General features: G+C 37.1%; 1 protein-coding gene across 5 annotated transcripts in view; it reads right to left on the reverse strand.

Annotated features, from left to right (window-relative positions):
• LOC146865911 (spindle assembly abnormal protein 6 homolog) overlaps positions 1–12,082 on the reverse strand; it is a 516,535-nt gene that overhangs the window by 213,982 nt on the left and 290,471 nt on the right. The window lies entirely within an intron of this gene.

The raw sequence follows: 12,082 nt of genomic DNA on the forward strand, positions 1-12,082 counted from the left end.
TCAGAAGATTGAGCACTGTGCATCTTCCAAGTCTATTGACCCACAAACCACTGCAGAGGATTGTTCCTCTTCCTCATACCTACCAGGACAAAAGACCTAAACTAGGACCTTTGCTCACCATTAAGTGGCTTTTGATGGTGTATCCCTTCCTTGTCATCCAGTGGAAGACCCTGCTTCAAAGCATATGGGTCTAAACACCGACAAAGATTGACTCTTACAGAGCAAAATAATGAGTTGATAAGTTGGCCACTTTTTAAAATAACTTTGAATATAAAAGTTTACAGCCTCTTTTTGTTGTGATATATGTTGTACATTGTTTTGTTGTTATCTCACTTTTAGGAGCACTGCACTGATTTCACCATGTGGAACACTCATATAGAAGGTTGTTGTCTTACAATTCTTAAGCATAGTGTGTGGGTTGTTGTAAGTCATTCCACAGTCTGCTAGGGTGGAATCTTGGACCCCTTACTACATAATGTGCTGCTAAATATCCTCTTTGTTTCTTTTTTCAGCAAATTATTTTTGAAAAAAAAATGTATGTGCTGTGCTGCTGCTTGACTGCGGAGATTGTGATTATATATATATATATATATATATATATATATATATATATATATATATATTCTCTGGAAAAAAACATAGGTTTCAGGGACGTTATAGTTAGTTGGACATTTAACTTGTATAAAACCAGAGAAATTCGCCTGTTATAGTTGAGCTAACTATAACTTGCGCGCCTGCAATGCACTGCTGACATCACATATTACATCACTCTTGACATGGTCAGTCACATCACTGATGACATCACTGATGACATCATCCAGTGAAATCCATCTATTTTTCTTATGTAATCATATTATCTTGCTGATTGTGCACTCATCTAACAATAACTACTTTGACCTGTTAGAAGATTGTGGATTTTGTGTTATGATATACAATTTTGATATTAGCAAATTATTGTTAACTATGGAGAGTTTTGATGACAACAGAGCTGTCCTATTAGAAGATCTATTCAGTGACACAACACAAGCACCAACCAACACGAAACCATCAAACAAAGAAGGTATGAGGTTAAAATGTATTAGATTGGAAAGACTAAAATGACAACTGGTGGGATGCTATAGTCCAATGCAAATACATTGAAAAAGGACAAGTCCCTAGGGGACTGCGGATTTTAATCTTTCCGTCCTTTGAGGACTTAGATAAAGGTCATCTGAAAGAGTGGGAGAAGCTATTGCTCAACTCTTCAGTGGGAATGATGGATATCCTAATGGGGATGCGGAATCGAAACGCAGTAAAATTTTAGTAAAAATAGCAAGTCTGGAAAAAGAAATACAAGATCTTAATTTAACGGAAGTAATGGAACGGAATCTAGTTATCATAAAGGAAGAGTTACGTAAACATCAGTTATATCTAAAAGAGAAGAAATCACAGAAGATTAGGAGAGATGAAAGAGACTACCAAAATGGAAGAGTTTATACTTTTGCCAAAAAGTTTGATAACATCAAGACTGGTTACAATACAGAAACATTAGAACGCACGTCTCAGCCAATTGACACAACCAGCGTCTCAGACACTACTAGCATTAGTAGTGTAACAAGTGGTGAATCACTAAATATGCAGGGACAGACAACAGGTGCAGTCTCATATCCAGTTTTTTTAGAGCTACAACGATTCAGAAAAGGGAACAAACAGGCATTCAAAAGAGATATGGACCTAAAAAGACAGAGGGGCAAATGCAGATCCGGGCGAAAAAGAGAAAACAGGTGTCACAACAAGATCAGTGACACGCAATCGAAAGAGATAAATTGTATTAAGGATGTTGTACATTCAGACAGTATCAATATTGTCAATCTATTGAGTCATGTTTTGAATGATCTTGAAATAAATGTATTAAGCAAGGGACTGAATTTTTGTCCAAGTGCTTTGTCAGATATTGCAGTTTTACATATACGTTGCTTTAAATTCATCAGGAAGGTGAAATTGTTCAAATTTTTTCACGATTAACAAAAGGCGGAAACAAGTCCTTATTTAGATGAGAATATTGAATACATGCCCTCAATTAAAGACATCAAGGTTATACATTTGTTACTGTCAATAGAGGAACAGGGAGATACACCCACATTACAAACTGTGGCAGCAGATCTTGATCTAGATACGTTTTCAAATATTGACAGTGGCCTAAAACATAAATCTAGATTTACCCCTCAATTATCAGGACATAGCTTAATTGATAAATTCCAACAGAACGTTTTTTGTGATTTATACAAACTAGAAGACAAGGTTTGTGCTAAAAAGTCATACCATGGACAAAACATCTCCATAGGGGAAAGGAAGGCACTATCAAATCTTAAAAATGATCACTCCCTTGTCATCCGAGAGGCTGACAAGGGAGGTAATGTAGTCCTAATGAATAAATCAGACTACATGGCTGAGATAGACCGACAATTGTCTGATACAACAACATATATCCATCTAGACAACAATCCTTTACATACAACTAAGGAATTAATATACAATAAATTGGTTTATTGAAAGGACAAATGTCTTTTTTCAGATACTGAATTCAGATATTTATACAGTGACACTCCAACTATTCCCTGTATATATTGTTTACCAAAAATACACAAGGGGGGGGTCTTTCCTCCGGGGAGACCCATTATCTCTGGCATTGGCTCTCCCACAGAGAGGATCTCTGAATGCATTGACACTTTCCTGCAGCCTCTAGTGGTTAACTTACCATCATTCATTAAGGACACATCGGAGTTTTGAATAAAATCTCTGATGTGGAGTGGGTAGAAGGTCATTATCTAGCAACCCTAGATGTATGTTCTCTATATACGAGCATTCCAGGAAATCTGGGACTGAATGCAGTACAATATTTCCTAGACACCAGACCAATACAGTTTTACGAACATACTGTAATGTTTTTGGAACTCATTGAATTAGTCCTAAACAACAACATTTCTTTACACAATGGGGAATGGTATCGACAAATTAGGGGCGTGGCAACAGGGGCGAAATTTTCGCCCTCATTTGCCAACCTCTATATGGGCCATTTTGAATTGATTCACCTTTGGAGAAAAGGTCCTAGTGCCCTCATGGATAATATTCTATATTTAGGACGATACATTGATGACATCTTAATGTTTTGGGCTGGGACAAAGGAGGCCTTGGAAGAGTGTTTTCTCTATATTAATGACAATCCTTTCAATTTGACATTTACAAAGGAACAGAGTACCTCTCGTATTAATTTTCTGGATATTACCATTGTAGTTGATAAAGAAAAACTTCAATCGGTACCATTCAGAAAAGCGATCGCATGTAATGCGACATCGCACGCTACGCGTGCACATCCCCTCTAACAATTAAGATCAATCCCTCTGGGGGAAATGATAAGAACTAAAAGAAATTGTAGTGATGTCAGCATATTAAATGAAGAACTGAATGTTGTAGAGAAGAGATTCAAGGCTAGAGGCTACAATAATGCAGTTATTGGGAGAGCACATAACAAGATTGATAAGATAGATAGAACACATCTATTAGCAGGAACTAGAAAGAAAAACAAGACATGCACAAATAGGAAAATCAGGTTCATTACACTGTATTTCACCATTAGCACTGAGTTGTTCAAAATTTTGAACAAACATTGGCAGTTGCTAACAGATGATTAAAATATTTTGGGAGTAGTGGGATCTAAACCCAATATCACATTCGAAAGAGGTAATACCCAAAGACAATCCCTATGCCTTAGTTTTATTCCAGCAATTCCTAATGAGACTTGGCTATCAGACAAACCTAAGTGTTTTTTTAAATGTGGTCATTGCAATATCTGCCATTTTGCAATTAATTGAACCTTGACTTTTAAATACAACACAGAAAGAATTCACACAGTGAATGAAATCATAAATTGTAATACCAAATTTGTGATTTACTGTATGAAATGCATCTGTGGGAACATTTACATAGGAAGTACCATAAGACCATTAAAGGAGAGGATACAGGAACATATAAGGGCGATACGGAATAACAATGCCCAATATCCCCTGGCCTCTAATTTTAATACTATGCATAGGATGACAGAAATGATTAATATTGTTTTTCATGGATTGGAAGTAGTGCTCCCGAATCTAAGAGGGGGCAACAGAATCACCAAATTACGCCAGAGGGAAAGCAAGTGAATCATTTCTTTGAGGGCGGTAGAACATGGAATCAATATTGATAAAGAGATGTTTGAATTTTTGTAATATATCTTTCTTTGCTCTGATAGATTCTATTTTCATGGTTTTTCGTGACGGTTAACAATGCACTCTGTCTTGTATACTCTGATATACTCCTTCTGTGCACCTATTATCGCTCTGTATTAGAGATTTAAGGCGGCTGCCTTACTGACATATTTCCCAATGGATGATTCTACATGGACGATTCTGTATACCCATTAGTGGATAAGCTGAATTACATTGGTTATTATTTCTTTTGTAATCGTCATTTAATGTATGTATATTGGACGATTTTAGTATTTTAACTACTCTGGACATTTTAAAATACAAATTATATATTTTGCATTCATTAATGGAATGAGATTATCATAAGTGCGATTTTGCTGGGATATTTCTGTGATTATGACTCATTTAATATTGGTGCTTTTCTGAATTTGAGTAGGTGACAAGGGGACGAAAAAACTTTGTGTTAGAGAAATACCTCTTCAATGACAGAAATAGACTTACAACTTTCTTGTCAAACTGTTGCAATTAATGGTCAGCTCTTCCTTTGATTCCATAGAAATGGCTGTTGGATTCCGTTAGTCTAAATGATTATTTAAAATGAGTCCTTTCTTTGTTACTATCATATCATTAGCATCGATATTTACACTAAGGTGGACGTTTAGAAATAATTGGGATTACTATTCGAAGAGAATGAATCCCATCCATTCTGGAATAATTATTCGCAAATGGTATGGTCCTTAATTAATGGGAAAATATATCATATTCAAATAAGCATGGCCCCTACATGGTTGGGACCGGGCTATAAACTGTGAATTGCAGAAGAATACGTTATAGTGGGAAATTTCACTTTAGTGGTAATCGGGATGTAATAATTGAATAATGAATATGGAGAAACAGTACACAAATGTTTTTGTTGGACATACAATAATGGGTGCCAAACTTTTAGTAGTTTAATCATTAGCTAACATAAGTCCAACCTCAATGTCCATCGCCCCACAAGCATCTTCATAAACGCTATGGCGAGACGAGAAGTCGCGAACGCCGAAGCAAATAGAGAGTCATGCTGTCGGAACACAGGACAGTTGGTGAGTGTTACCGGATACTTTGAATGTGTTAGTATTGGTTCTTTGTAACTGATCGGTTTTAGGAGTACTATTGTTGCTAATTATGAATAGTTAAGTACAAGCGATACGATCTCTTACTAGACGCGTTAACACAGGACGATGTCTCTCATTGCATTATGTCATCTAATAAATTGTGGCAATATTTCTTTCACTGTTGGATACAATGCCGTTTGGTTCGGTAGGGGGCCACTATATGATTTTATAGAAATTACTATTGTTTTACGGAATTTACGGACACCTTATGGTGTTTTAACTGGCATGATGAGGGTGGCCTGGTTTCCCTTTCTTTTAGAGAAATGTTTGATTGGTAACCATGTGTTACACTCAACATAATTATAGACTAGTGCTTTGGTTTTATTCCAGGGAGTGAGGACGTATTATGGTCCCTGACATGTTAAACAATTTGGAACTCTTAAGCCAAAACTGATGGTGTTTGGATTTATTACTACGCATGTGATAGCTCATATTGGGTAAGATTTGTTTTTTATATAATGTATATTACACACTTAATCATAAATTCTAGACTTGCGTTCTCTTGTTGGTCTCCGTTGGGAGACTTCGATTGATACTTCTTTATGTTGATACATATATGTGGATTTTGTTGCAGAATTGGTGAGACAGGATTACAATGAAGAGTGTTTTTTCTACGTGAGGGATGCTATATACTTGAAAGAAAAATTGATTTTGGAGGTGAGATCTGATTGTCTCACCCTATAAAATTACTGTTGGAAGCACATTATGTATAATGGTTCTTTCTTTAGGGTTAGAGCACTATATGTAATAGACACTAATTAATAATATATAATCTTTTGATGATTGGATGATCATCATATGTCACAATTTTCGGTGTAGTTTTTAATTTAATTCGGAGGATGTATTCTAAAGTTTAAATCATTTTTGCGTGTTTTTTCTCTACACCCCTTTTTTTATACATACCCATCTTTTCTAGTTTTATTTTTCTATGGTGATGGCTGGTGACACGGGTGTTCTAAAGTGTTACTATCTCCATTTAAATAAAGTTATAGGTGAGATTGTTATTGAAACAATAATCAGGGAAATATTATTGACTGTTTTATGTAACTTTTGCAGCCTTGAAAAAGCCCTGCGGGCGAAACATGCGTCGGCTGTGTATGTGACTTTGGTAAAAAAAACTCAATCATTGACATCGTGACATGGAACTGGATCATCATTTGTAATTTTCTGTGTTATTTAACACAGCTAAATGGACACAATTCTATTAAGTGGAATATCGCTATATGAGTAAAAAAAATACGTATTGTAGGACTTTTTTCTGTTGTGCTACTGTGCTTATTAGATTGATTCAAAACATTTTTTGGGACTACAGTGTAGTGACAAAGAATACTTTAATACTTTTGATGGATAAGTATTTAGCACTGTATTAGCACCCAATACCATTGCTTATATTATTACAATTGAACTTCTACGATATATCTACGTTTGATGATGTGCAGATCAATATAGCATATCCATCTATTTTTCTTATGTAATCCTCCAGTGAATGTGTGTTTCTGTAAAGTTTAAATATTTTTCATATATATCTATGCCAAGGTCTATTTAAGAATAAGTCGATGTAAAAGTGCCTGAATACATTATTTAGTAGATGCATGATTGACTCTATAAGTCACTGATTTAATGTAGGTTATTGAATGCATGGATTAGTGACTAGACTGTGTGGATGTCTCTCTTAGTCTCTCACTTGGTGTGTAAGCAGGTGCATGGTGAGTAGCTACATTAGTGTGTATATGTGTTTTTCATTGATTGTAGGAGTATCTGTAAGGGGGTCTGACTGTCTAAGTGGGTGTGTGGGTGTTGTCTGACTCTGTGCATACATGTCTGAATGGCTGATTCACTGGTTCTATAGTTTCAAAAGTGCATCTCAGAAGCGCTGTATAGATAGCGGACTGTGTGAACAGGTGTGTTGATTAGTGAATTGATGTCTCAGTTGTATATATGTGAGCAACTATATATGTTTTTACACACTATATGTGAGTGTTGGGGTGTATAATTGACTACGTGAAAGACCATGACTGGAAGAGTGTCTACATACACGAATGTGTACATGTATTAGTGATTGGATAAGATAGTAAGTATGTGATAGTATCTATATAAATAAGGAAAGTGATGTGTGTATAAATAAGGCAGGTGTTGTGTATATATATGCATAGGTGAGTACATGGGTGTATGATTGATTTTTGGCATGACTGAATAGATGTGTGAGTAACTCTATGGATCAGTAGCACATAGCGTTCTAACGGCAGTTATCTGCTTCTCAATAACATGCACTCCTACGGAATATGAGCTGGCATACCGTATGTCCTTACTGTTTCAAACCGAGTAACTTCCTGTGGCAATGTCTATTCCCACCCACACAAACTAACTCCCAAACTTCAACTTGGCCTTCAATCCCTACTTTGAAAACATATTTCATTAAACAAACCAAACTGAAAGCGCTTTTGTTCACAACAGAAGTGTCTCTCTACACAAGAATGTTTTTTAAAACAGCTGAAAACAATAATGTATGGTTTGACTACAAAGGTACCAAATGTGTTTCTCAGAAGCGAAATGTTTGTATTCATCCTCAAGGTTCCAATGTGGGTAGAACTAGTACCAATGCTGACGCACCACATTGAATCTACTGCACAACAGATTGCAAACTATTCTACTGTTGTTAATTTTCTGTTACAAAAAAGCACTGCCAAGGTACATAAAAAGTTTGATGACTACATTTTGCAATTTCTTTTTTATTCCTTTCTTTTCTTAAACGATACATGTGGTAATAGTATCCTACCTTTATTTTCTTTATAGAATGTAGAGTCATTCAAGTGTAATAGCTATTGTTTATTTCACATGCAACTGTAACATGTAATATACAATTCACAGATGCCGGAACATACGTTTGAATACAGCAGAAGTGGTTCAACTTTGCATCAGCTGGATACCCTAGCTCTTGCACCAGTGGGTCCAATTACGGCACTGAAATAAAGACACTTTCTATATAATTTTCAAACTCCATCCCTATATTACACACAACTACTTTCTTAGACACAACTCATTTTACCATTTTCCTTCTCTGGCATTGCAACATTCTGCATTATATTCTTCACGATTATTCCTTTATTCCTGCTTCCTAAAACACTACATTCCACTCTTCAGACCAATAGGGATGAGTAGTTTGTTACACACTCCCTGTATAGAATATACGCACACTAACACTACTTACACAGGTATGCTACAGCAGCCAGTATCCTACAGCGCCAACTGCACATCACTTCACAGCAATAAACTCACGACTTATACTCACAGTTTCATTCCCGAGTCTTCATACCGATACCACCAAGTACTTTGCTTCCCACTCCCGTTTTACTCTAAACGCATACTAACACCACCTCCACAGATATGCTACAGCGCCCACTATGCTACACTGCCCAGAGCACATCACTTTACATCACTCAGCTCACAGTTTAGACGCACGGTTTCATCCCAGACTGTGCTGGCACGTCACCTCAGCACCATCTCACAGTGGGCAAAACAGCACTTTCACACCAGTAGGGATAAATAATTTGATTCGCACTCCCTCTATAGCACACCCTACCCACCCTACAAACCTCACAGCGCTCCTACCCTCCTCTTTCCCACTTTTTTCTCCCTTTTTTCCCCTTACTCGCTTCAACGGAATCACAAAATGGCGGCCAACACTTCCTAGTTGCAACTGCTTGCACCGCTCGCAGCCAATCACCAGCAAGCTTGTGCTCGTAACGCCTCAGCCAATAAGATGGCAGAATTCCCAAATATAGATATCTGTAAATTTCGATATTTCTCAAAAACAACTGAACGGATTTACACCAAGTAAACAAAAGCGTGTTTTCTAGACCAAGACCCTTCTCCCTTCCAAATTTGGGGTAATTCTGTTCACCCGTTCGACCTGTAGCCTTGTCTAAAGTTTCCTATGGAAATTAACATTGAAAAAACACATTTTGGGACCCCCTTTTTTCTCGGCCCCCCCTCCACGAATCACCCCAAACTTTCAACATAGGAGCTGATCTCAACAAATAATTAGTTTTGAAAATTTCGCGAAGAATCGTCAATCGGCGCCAAAGTTATTGGGAATAGAATGTTGCCATTTTCCTATAGTAACTAGGTCCTAACTATAACTACCTACTGGCGACTGCCAGTAGGGGAGATATATATATATATATATCTCCAGATTCTGAGGGCCCACCCTGTGTATATTTAAACTGAGGTCAGCAGACCGCCATGTCTGTGATTGCTTTTAAATAAAGCAATTTTAGAAAACCTGCTTGTGGTCCATTGATCATTGCGCATGGCTTACCACCTTCTTTGAGAGGTGGTAAAATATTAGTTTTTTGTGACTGGAAATTAGTCTCAAAACATTAATACATACTAATCCAGTTCAGGATTCGGCAAACAACCCCTAAACATGCCACTTCCAATTGCCCTATTGGTATATGGTTGCAAACTTAAACTTCAATTCAGTAATAAGTTACTGAATCACAACTTAGTTTTGTACATATGATATTAAGGTATTAATGGCAGCAAGAAAGATGACCCGGAGGGGACTATTAATGTGTGACTCTCCCAATTGCCAAAATGAAATCCTTTTCTGACCAAGCTAGACTAGCCTAGAGTGCTCTACTTAAATCCGCTCAATGGGAGACAACAATCCCTCCTATAGCCATCAGCATACTTACTTGGAGGCAGAAACATTGCCCGTAATAAATTATTCACAACCGCTGCCCAGAAAGCTCAAGTGAGGGTCAAGTGGACAAATTATGAGTGAGGAGAAAAGACACACATGTTGCTAGCATTTCGACTACGTCTATGGGAGGCACAATTAGCCATTCCCACGAGCCAAGACTAAACCGGACACTTGTTAGCACACCCAGCAGAAATCACCGAGCTTTTAATACCTTTCATGAAAAACTCCGCAATTCTGATAAGGATAAGTTAACAATAGAAAAGGAAAACTTTCTTCAACTTCCTAAACCTACCCATCTTAAAAGACTGGGGTAAAATATTCATTGATGGTGAGATTACAATGGATATGGGCAAAAGACCATTCCTGATACCCTGACCTGCAGATCTTGTATGTACAATGGATTCTCAGGGGAATTTTACAAATCATTTTAAAAGAAGCAGAGATGACTATGTCACTAAAGCCCATATTCAGCTGGGCTGTTATAATCCTTCTCCCCAAAGAAGAAAATGAAGCACTGGAATACATGAGGTTTATCCTCATCTTGCCCCAAAAGTATCTCCTCTTTGATACATTACTCCCACGAGGGATTTGTGCAATGAAGGTATCTCTAGAAATATTATGAGAACACTAATGAACCCACTATGAAGCACAAGGATATGAAAGCGGGTGTATTAGACGTCCTCCTGAAGCCAAAAAGTAATTCAACCTTGTTGAATGAAGATTTATGTTCCACACACTAAATAGAATCAGCCTAGGTCAAGACTTCAGATCTATAATCAAATGGCTTCTCAAGTAAATTGCAGTGACTTTCTGTCATGCTCTTTGCTGATACAATAAGGCATGAGGCAGAATAAGGGTGCCCACCTCCCCACTCATATTCTTTTTAGTGCGTTAGATATGCTCCTGTCCCCCTAAGAATGATGGAGATGCGATCAGCCATGGTGTGGCATTATTTACATTCTTTGGCATTGTAAGGAAGTTGAGCCACATTTGAAAGTCATGTAGGACACTTTAACATCTATAGAGTGACAAGCAATTACACTGTCAGCAGGAGTGGCCATATTCTTTAACTTGTCGGTTATAGTAGAAATATCTAATCATAGATAAAGGTGGTTTGTGACATTGTTGGCAGTTGCTAAAACTTCCATTTTACAAGACTGGAGAAAAAGCACGGTCCAGATGTTAAAAAAGAGGCTAATTGAATTAACCAGAGTGGTTGCATATGAACATTTTTTTATAACCACATACCTGAAATAAGAAAACAAAAGTTGATGCAAAAAGGCTCAAATCTAGACCCAAAATAATTCTACATATTGCACTGATCATGAGATATTCTGGAGTCAATTACATCAATATGCTGATAACTGTTTCTTAAACCATCAAGCATAAATGACATCCTTATCCTTAGAAATTTTCTCTCTCATCTGCAACAAAACTAACTAAAAATAAAGACCTCTTCCTGATCCTTTAGAATACAGAATGTCTGCTACTATCCAACCCAGCTAGAAAAATTGACCCAGCACCTATAATTACCTATATCTAAGTAGATTCCCCCCTTGTGCAGTCAAATTTACTAAAAGTCTAAGTTTCACTACTGGTTCATGCTCATTTTTTGCATCCCATTAATAACATAAAGCCATCACATCTCCACCTCAACTGATATAAAAAAATCTGATACCATATCACCACTAAAGAGAATAGCAATCCATGTCCTTGTCACATGCAGTTTTGATATTGGGTAATGTAAGTTAGGCAGGTACGACCTTCTGTCGTGTACCCAAGGGAGAGCAGTTTTACATTCTGCTGCTGGGCTGATTCAATCAGCAAAGATATTATAACAACATCATACTTATTTCACACAACAGCTACCTATTTCATCCAGAAACGATGCACGTAATGGGTCATAATCTACAAAATAGTGCACAACACATTCCATCCTTTGACAAACTATTCACCAGTTCTGGAGACTTTAGAGAGTTGGGAAGCAAAGACTCCAT

Source organism: Triturus cristatus, chromosome 2_1 (genome assembly GCF_964204655.1).
Source record: "Triturus cristatus chromosome 2_1, aTriCri1.1, whole genome shotgun sequence".
Classification (NCBI taxonomy): domain Eukaryota; kingdom Metazoa; phylum Chordata; class Amphibia; order Caudata; family Salamandridae; genus Triturus; species Triturus cristatus.